We start from the raw sequence: 10305 nt of genomic DNA on the forward strand, positions 1-10305 counted from the left end.
ACAAAATATAGACTTGATTTAAACAGAAGAATTCTGTCATTTGGTATAAAATAGCTCTGGCCATTTAACCAAACTAAACTACAACAACATATTCTTTTTATCAGTTAATTAGAGTGAAAAATTTTAAACAGGGAGCAAATTGTTACATCCATGCAGTTTTTACCAAAGAAGGAAAAATGCAGAGTCCTTAGCCAGGTGAAAATAATCAGTCAGGAACTGACAAGTACAGGAATGTTTACCAAGGTTAATAGGAAAAAAAGAAAAGAAGACATTAAGAAAACTTGGAACTGAAACAACCAAATTACGGAGTCAACAGAAAATAGGGATGTCAGAAAACTAGTGCTGCTACTGAGGCAAACGTGCTGAAAAATTAGTCTGGGTCAGAGCAAACAGGACCTTTCCCTGCCCAAGGAGGCACAGGAGAATCATTATTGCCTAAACACTCACATAACATTCTCTGGGAAGCAATTTATAGAAAGCACCACATGCTCTCCTCCTCTCCTTTTAGGGAAGCTGTGTGAAGTGGATAATCATGGAGCATACTCATGCCAAGGAGCAAAAGGAATCAGTACTCTCTATCTGCTGCATTTAATTAATGTCTCCCTAGGTTTATTCTGTAAGAGTAAGAACTGAGAACAGACATGTCACACACGGTTCACTTTAATACCAGAATCCTAAAGACATCTCAGTTACCCCTTTTTTTTAAAAAACAAAAAAAACCAACCAAACAAACAAAAAAATTTAAATTAGTGACATTTTTAAATGGTTTTCACAATTTGAGAGCTGTCAAGATAATGAGAGCTATAGGGACTGTTATTATAATGAATGGACTTCCTTGCTACCTTTGTGCTTAGAAACATTGGACCAGATTGAACCCATTTCCATTAAAACATCTAATTGAGATGTCTAAGTATCATAGTTGCCATATGCTTCCAATAATATCCAGAGAGATATTATTTCAAAAAAAAGTATTCAGATTTCACATTCTTCTCTAATGATTTGGTCATGTAAGCAATAAGAGCTTGTTGCCACATAGTGGAGTCCAAGTGATTGACTTCTATGCTTTGAATCCCAATGTCCCAGGTTTTCCATTAGTAACAACCTAGGTGAGCAAAACATTTCACAGAATTCACTTATTTCTGTGACTTACAGCAAATTGTGCAAGTGCTGTCTGAATAATTTTCTTAAAGTACACTAATATATGAGGAAATGCTGCAAGCTAAATTGTAAACATTCAATTGAAAAGTGTAAGGGAAAACGTGTTTCTGATGCATGACAAATATCAGAAAGGACTCCATAACAGTGTTAAATCATCAGAGGAAAGAAAACCCAGCACCAAAATTTAGCTTCTTGAGTTTGATGCTTTATTCCAAACACAAACATCTCAAAAAAAAAGTGATCTGATTTTCAGAATTGTTTTTCTTCCTGAACATTTACCTACCCATATATATAAGCATCTCACTTGAGATATATGATAACAAAAACATGGAACACTGCATTGTAAATTAGAAGCATTAAGTTTTAGAAGGTTAATAATGGTTAAATTTATAATGGATACAAAAAAAATCTTCTGGAAACTCAGGTTAAAACAAGCCTGGAAGATGAAGGAATATTATTCCTTTTCCATGTTTTTCTGTTGATATTATATAATATCAAAGACTCAGTAACCACAGTTGAATCTGTACATCATAGTATCTGGTACCTATCATTCTTATCCCTTACTGGTTCCACAACAGTTTGGAAATTAAAAAAAAAAATAATAATATTCTATGGTAACTTTTCATTAGGTTTTATTTTACATGTCAGAGTAAAACATGGGTGCGACTCTAGGATGCACATAGTCCCAGGCAATGGTTTAGTTTGGTTAAAATTATTTGCATCTGTTAAGATGCATATGAAACTTACTTGATTTTTTTCCTCCTTTCCAAAATTCCTAGCACTACACCAAACAGATGGAAGTAAAAGTTCTAACCCTTAAGACTCCTGTCAACAAACGGAGGATGTAATTTGCTTTGGGGTTATTATAGCTCTGAAAAAGCCAAGTTAGATTTAACCTGATATTGTTTGAATGAATTTACAATTGAATAGAAAAACAGTGCTAGAGTAATGGCTTATATTTTTTAATGTAGGCATCTGAGATTTTTTTAATCAGCATAGATCAGCACTGTTGGAACACCGGAGAGCTTTTTAGATTATTTTCTTTTTAATTTGCTTAAGAGGCTTCATCACAAATGTTGAGCTTTTTGCTCAATTTTTCTCATAGTGAGGCTAGATACTGATGAAAATATTAATTTTACAGTAATAGAAGACCTTACAGGGAAACCTGAAGTTAAACATAACTCTTTGTGAAGTGAACATCTGTCTATTCTCAACAGGTAAGTTATTCTCAACAGGTAAGTCTTGTCAAGGACCTTCATGTTCAGCTCAGATGATTCCTCAGAAGTTCTTATTCGGGATGGAAACTTAAATGTTCTGGGAATCACCTGGGAACTTGCATAGTTTAATAACAATACAAAACAAAAATTTCTGGAAGTTACTTCTAAGGTGATCGGCATGTTCTGTGAATTTAAAATAGAACAAAGCTTGCTTAATTGTGTTGACTGGGTCTGAAATACCATGAATCCTACGCCTTCCGCATAATTCTGGCAGATTGATATTCTGTCCTAGCCAAATCTCAGTTGTACCACATAAAACATGTAAGTGAAATCATTATTTCACAGTTAGTCAATTTTTCACTTGTCAAGAAAGGTATAGATGAAAATTTAAGTCGGTTTTCATTTGTTCTAAATCAGTTTATCACCGAAAGGACAGAGCAGAAAAGAAAGATAATCATTCTGTGGGACTGAATCTATACCTTGTGAATAAACTTCTGTCAATGTTTCAGTTTATGATGAAGTGATTCAAATTTTATGCTCAAATTCTGTGCAGTACTTGGTTACCAGAAAGAGGGAGAGAGTGAAAATAGGAGATATATTGACAGCCAAACCACAGACTGCACCTAGAAGTGCAGAAGGTTTCTTGTGATTTCTGTCAAAAGAGTTTATGAAATTTCTTGCTATCAAGACCATTACCTGTGAGTAATTGCAAGAATTTGCTGCTGAATGACTAAATAAAGAATTTTGAAAATTTCATCTGGATTTGGGGAAGAGTGCTCTTTTAGGCAGTTTAGAAATCATAATAAAAGAAAACAAAACTGGAAAAGCAGAGCAGATTGTAAATGAGAAATGTAGCCCAACAGAGCTCTAGCAAACAGTGCTGTAGGCAAGCCTAGAGCCAGACTGCCTCTGACAAAACACTTTCCCAACTGTTCAGCAACTATGTGCATTTCTGCCAAGGGACATGAAATAGTTCATTATAAATAAACGCCTTTATCTATTGGCAAAGCTATTGAGAATGTAGGTGGAGTTATGAGACTATATCCTGAAAGTCAGAAGGGTCCAAGCCCCCACAAGAGGTGAGATTGAGGTTGCATGGATGCCCCTTCCTGCTCTTTGCTGAGCCCTCCAGTTTGAAACCTACCACTTTGACCTCTCCTGTCCTTTTTAAAACCCTTTAGAAGTCACCTCCAGCTATGTCTCTCCTGTAACTTAATCTGAGTTTCTGGTTACATGCCTCATACTACATAGCAACATTTCATCAAAACACATGTCTAATTAATATATTCTGGATCTGAACTCACCTTGGAGAAAAAGTCCAATTGATTTAAGTGGGAGGAAGATTCTTTGCTGTGTTCTTTTCCACTAAGAATGTACCAAGATCTTGTGAAGCGCAATCAAATAAAGCAATTTGTCTCTGACATTCTCTCCGTCTCTTATGAGACTTTAAGAGACTGTTCAGTTCATTAAAAGCACCTTGGAAATGTTGCTTTTGGAGACAACGAAAGGCATAAACATGATTAGCTGCAGATGAATAATTTCTTTTTTAAAATCAGGAAATTAGAATCAAGCTTTGGAAATCTATTTTGCTCTGGGACCCAGCAGTTCCTTCTCACTACACTTGAGAAGGATTATCTGAGCGATGTTACTTTCACAGTCACATGTTTCAAAGACGCCAATGGAGTGCACTGTAGCCAAGCCAAGCAATACACACCTCTACCTCTGTCAAAAGAGTCATGTTCTTTAATGACATTTTTTTCTCATGCACTGGTGTAACATATTGTGCTGATTTTCCAGAGCTGTAAAACCAGCAGATAATGGCTGGCAATGCACAGGAACATTTGCTGGAGGAATGATTGTGTAGAGACTGCATGCTGCCTTTGAGCTGATATTTTTCTTCAGGGGGGTGCTCATGACTAGTGATTTGAATTAATAGAAGCCAAATCAAAAGTGAATTGGAAAAAGACTTTTTTTTTTTTTTTTTTTTTTTTTCCTTATGGTAATATCTACAGGCCCAAATCAACTTTATTGCCTTTTGTCTTGGGCATTCTACACTTAAATTGGGTCTATGATGTTAAAGAAGAGCAGGGCTGGACCTACAATCTTCCACAGCGATCAAATGTTAGCACAGTTTTACTCCATGTAATTTTTCTCTTTCCCAGACAATGCTCTGAGATGGTTCAAGTAATATCACATGTCAGACACTGTTCCCAGTAGGTAGTATGTGTGAGGCCACACTTTTTTCCACATTGAAGAAAGTTTAGCGATACAAACATGAGATGAATCACGTCACTTGCCTTCAGGGCCAAGGAACAGGTCCTGGCCTGTTTGTCATACTTGTGTTCATGTATCCTTGTGTAATAAGAGAAAGGGCTTGCCTTTTAATACTTGTAATCTCAACAGAAAAGAAAATCAAAAGGGAAAAATCAAAGAAATATTATCATTTTCCAGATGGTACAGAGAGATTAAAGACATGTTTATTTAGTGCAATGGAGCATTATACAGACAACCTCAAGCTAGTGCTGACCTATTGTTGATACATATTTACCACAATAATAGATGGAATACCTTTTTTTTGTCTCATTGAACTTTAGAAGTTGGTTCAAATTCCATATAACCCAAAGACCACTGAGAAAACAGATAATAAGTATCAGTTGACAAGAGAAATAATACTATAACCCTTGTATTAAATCTGGAATGTGACTATATTAGGTTTGGTTCCATGCAAAACCTCTACTTCTACTGAGTAGTAGTAGCCAGTGTAATTTTCTGATGGCATTTCCCTGCTTCAGAGCTACAAGTCCCTTCAAGATCTGACACAAGAACCATCAGACTGTAGCAGTGCCTGCAAAACTCTTTCATCATCTTCACTTTTTATCTCCTTGAGTAATGAATTTCTTCACCCTTTTAAAATTTGAAAGAGTTTGAGTATTGATAGAACTGGAACATTATTTCTTCAATATGAACATCTCCTCATAGGCTTTCTGAAAGATTACAGATTTATGCTCATCATGTGCCAGTCCACTCTTTCGACAGAAGGGCATGTCCAATCAAAGTATATCAAGGAATCCCAATTCAACTTCCCTTTATCATGGGTGAATGAGTGGACTTCCAGCTTTCCAGGAGACACAGAGTGAAAGTATGCTGTTGCCTTCATACGCTCAGGAAGCAAATCTCATCCTCTCCAAGACCAGTTTGCAGGTTTCACATGTTTAGTCTTTGTCAATTAGTTAGAAACTTAGACCATGATTTGGCATGTAACAGGAGTTCCTGAGCTCCCCAATGAAATTCTCTAACCTTGATTTCTGCAGCGTACAGTAGGCCTCTTAGATCCGAGTACAACTTCTCATTAATATAATGAGAATTCCAGCAAAGATCATAGCTGTTCATACCTTGTCGCTAGCCATCATCTTGTTAATATCATTATGTTATGAGTGGAGAACCAAGAAACAGAAAAACTCCAGTTATTTTCTCAAAATTAGAGAGGAAGCCAAGACTGGACCAGGAGACCTGAGTGGACTGCATAAATGAAAGTCCATTGTGTTAACTACTGGACCATCTTTCCTGTAAAGGGGTTTGTGACCTGGTCCTATGGTAGTTTTAATATGAATAGTATTTCCTCAATTTTAGCCCCTTCGCCTTGACCACTGGTAATTTTTTCTAAAAACCTTTTGGCTGAAGACTTGTTCTATATCTCGCTTGTCCACCCAGTGGAATATTTGTGACTAAATTTATCTACCTTTTAAGTTGTTTTTAAATTGCCTTTAGTGTGTGATGTTTCCTTATCTTGGACAAGAGAAAGGAAAAAGGAAGGAGTCTATTTCTGCCATCTCTTTCCTCCTGCAAGAAATCCCCCTCCCCCTTCCCTTGTCCCTGCCTTCCATAGCTTTTGTTAATTTAAAATTAGCCCTTTGAGATGTTCTTGGGAAAATCAGACTCCACACAGTGAACAAGTCCCTGTGGAGAGGCCTGTTGCAGTAAACACGGGGCAGAATCTCAGTGAGTCACCTGGCTGGCGTTCCCCCACTGCGTGAGGGAGAGCAACGTAGGAAGCCCATAAAGAAACATGCCACCATCACCAGGGAATCCACGTGGGATACTTCAGCAAAATCATTTCCCATCCTATCCGGGCCTCCAACCAACTATTCACTGCAAGCGTCAGTCCAGATATTAATTAGCGGGCACTAGATGCCTGGCTCTGATCTCATTGCCATTGTTTGACCAAAGGAAGGATTCAAAACAAGGCTTGGGGCCAAAAATAAGTTCTGAAATGATTTTTTAATATTCAGGTTCTAATGCCCCCATGTTATTTTTTTTTTTTTTTTTAAAAAATTCCTTTACAGCTAATTTTTAGTGACACCCACTGGCCAAGGTTCAACTGTAATAAATCCCTGGTAGCCCTGGTTGGCTTGTGGAGAAGGTATTGGCTTGTAATACATCAGAACCATCTGATATATCTGTACAGACACTCTGTTCAGGCCAGCCACGCAGAAATACTTGGGAACACTGTTGCTTCCAAAAATGCCTTTGTCTCAGCCTGTCCCAATAAAGACATTGCAAGAGGGATGCGACAGACAAGCCATTCTTTGTGATGAAAAAAAGAAAGCACGTAGGATGTTTTATTCAAAGCACCTGTCATGTTTTTTTCACAGAAGCTGTGTGAAACAGGAAGACAAAAATACAGAAAATAACCTTTCTTGGCATCTTTGTTATCTGTTTTGTTGATGTACAGTGGAACACATGAATGAAGGCTTTGCTTTATGGGAGGAGCAGTAAAATAGATGATAGCAGCCTGTTTCAGGGGGTTAGCTAGGTGGAAGGTTTATAGGAGCTTCTGACATCTCTGAGGACAGAGGGAAAAGTCTATGCATCCATGAACAGGGATGATAAATATATTTAAGTCAGCGGTGATATGTGGGCAGTTTGGAAGATAAGCGTCTTTCCAATTCTCTTCCTTTTCTCACTTTCCACTATACATAGATCAAACTGCAGATTTTAGGAATCCCAAACCACCTTTCTAATGCTACAGTCATGTAGACCTCCAGTACTTACTGTGAAATACTGATGCTTAAATCTTGTTTTCAACAGCTTCCATACATTAGTAAACATGTTTGATATGAGTAAATGGAAATTTAGGTCTAAAGTCTTGCTGTGCATGTTTTTACGTCCTATACAACCATGGTAGCTGGTACCTTCAACCAAACCAGCTCTCATTCTAGAGGTGAAACAGCCACAGTAGCACAGATCTCAGCACAGGGTAATTATTTTGCCAAGGGATATTTTGGTCTTGTACATCAGACACCAGTGCTACTGCACTGGCATTCACTGCTCTCAACAGCCAAGGGATGCAAACAGGACCTTACTTTTACAGGCTGTAATAAATGTGTGGACTGTTTCTGAGCAAGTCCCCATTATTGTGGCACTTGAAGTTTACAGTACATGGTGGAAATACACATGTTTTCTGCTCCCCCCCTACCCAACCAAACAAAAAATTTTCTTCGGCTAAAGTTGTATATTTTCTTGGTGTTTTAGAATTGTGTGTTTTTATGGCCTGAACACAGTTATCATGAAGTAAAAGGAACACAAAATCAATGGTAGGTCTGATGTTTCATCCAGAATAGGGCAATGGCACAGAACCAGAGCATTTCATGTTACATTTCATCTTATGTTTTCATAGACATCTTTTACATTTACACATTTTTAAAGTGTCCAGAAGTTCCTTATAAAAAAAAATACCCCAAACCAAATAAAAATAAAAAGGACAGATGTCACCTGTCAGACCTATAATGATAAACAGTCTTTTCAAATCAAAGATTTTATCAAAATGAATAACAGTGCTCAGAATTGGGGCATATGTACACCATCAGGATAGTATTTTCCTTTTTTTTAAAAAAAAAAAAATTCCTTAATTTCTAAAAAATTTTCATTTAAAGATAAATTTTGCAGATTTAACTTTTCAGAATATCAATCAAATATAAAGAACAGAAAGTAATAGAAAATCATGCCTGAAATTGAATAATGAAGACATAAAGGACAATCGTCACTATGAAGTAGCAAAACAGGTGAATGAACATGAAGAAAACCAAAAGGCTTCATAGGCTGAGAGCTTGAGTGATGAAAATATACTAATGTATCACTCTTGCCTGGTTTTGAGTGACCTTTATAAACTTCTATATTTATGTGAATAATCAAGGACTCCAATTCAGGCAGAGTAAAGAAATGCAGAACTCAACTGACTATGGCTGGTTTACACCATATTTCCATTGTGATGTCTAACAGAACATGGAGTTTTATCCAAAAGAAAAACTTAACTCTACCCTAAAGTAATTCTCCTTCCCATATCTGATGGAAAGAGGACAAGTAATATCTCAGTGTTTCTTTTCCCTCAAAAGATTTTACATGGAAGAGAAGTTTGCAGCTATTATTCTGATGATCTTGATATTGTACATGGTAAAAGCTAAGACTGTTTAGAAATTTTAAGGGGAAGTTTTCTCTGCTTTCTAAAGATACGTTTTCTTGAGCACTGAAATTTATTGTTACTAGTTTCTGCTGCCCAGAACTATGCAACCCTGTACAAGGCAACAAGGAATTCCTTCATTTTATACTTGGAAACGAACAAAAAACCAAGCAACCAAACAAAAACCATTTTTTTCCTCCCTTTCATGTTTTGCTAAGGGTACAGTTTTCATAACCTTTTTGTTTCAGGATGCCAAGTCCCAAGACATAGCAGTAGATAATACTTTTTCCTTAAAATCCCTTAGAAACTGTATTCTGGTCTGAGTCATGGACCTCTATTGGGTAATTTAATGTGATGAATGTTGTGCTTTTGAGGTTCAAGACAAAATACAAACAGGCTGCTGTTGTTATCTACATAGGAAAGATGAAGTTGTGAGCCCTGACTGGATTCCCAGTGGCATCACCAAATGTTGACAAAAGTCCTTAGAGGCTTTTAAAGTTGCGGTCTTAACCGGTCTCTTTCTGTAGCTTATCAATCTCAGTGTGAGCGCCTTTCCCGGGTCACTCGCTTGTCCCTGGTCATGCCGTGGTCTTGACAGTAATGTAAGCAGTCCCGCTGAGCTCTCTGACACCTTGTTCAATCCTGTCTCACTGGTTTCTATCTCTCAGAAATCTTTCCAGGCTATGGTAGCAGTGAGTGTGTGGTCGTTCAATGAACTGTAAACCATCCACTTAGATTACCTTCAGTATGGTCAAATGTATTCAGGACTTGTCTTTAACAACTTAATTTCAGTGTTTTTCTAAGGTGAATAAAGAGTATAACCAGCTTTTAGAGGATAACCTTATTCAGCAGTGTCCACCACAGACTTCATTTTGAAGTAAACACAGGTGCATGCTGGAAGCTGGTTGCAAAGGTACATTATCTTGGTCTCCTTCCAAAAACACTTATTGAGAGGAACTCAATATTTCAGAAGGACCCTGGATATACCGTCCCCATGCATGCCTCTGATGTTATATATAACATGCTGTGAGCACACTGTCTCTGTTAAAGTGAACAAGTGGGTGGCTCCTCCATTCCCTGTCTGTCATAATTTCTCAGGATGCTTTTCTATACATGAAGGAAGGGGTGGGAAGAAAAAAAAAATCAAAAAGACCAGGACATTGCTAGGAGCATCTTGAGGACTGTCAGGAAAAATCAGATGGGACATGAAAACAAGCCCTCTAGCTACAAAAAATAGTTACTGCTTTCTTTTTAGAAAATCATTACAGATATTCAACCAAATTGAAGAAACCTCAGCAATAGCTTGTGGAATTAAATCATGTATTCCATTAGTGAATCTTGTTTGCTTTTTTTTTGAGCTCCGGAGAGAATTTTAAGATACTTCAAATTGTTTACCTTGACTTAAGTGAAGATTAATTGTTTTCCTTGGCTACAACTGGGCATGTCCAGAAACTGTGGGATGAGCATGAGATA

The sequence above is a fragment of the Athene cunicularia genome (genome assembly GCF_003259725.1).
Source record: "Athene cunicularia isolate RWA chromosome 2 unlocalized genomic scaffold, athCun1 chr2_part1, whole genome shotgun sequence".
Taxonomy (NCBI): domain Eukaryota; kingdom Metazoa; phylum Chordata; class Aves; order Strigiformes; family Strigidae; genus Athene; species Athene cunicularia.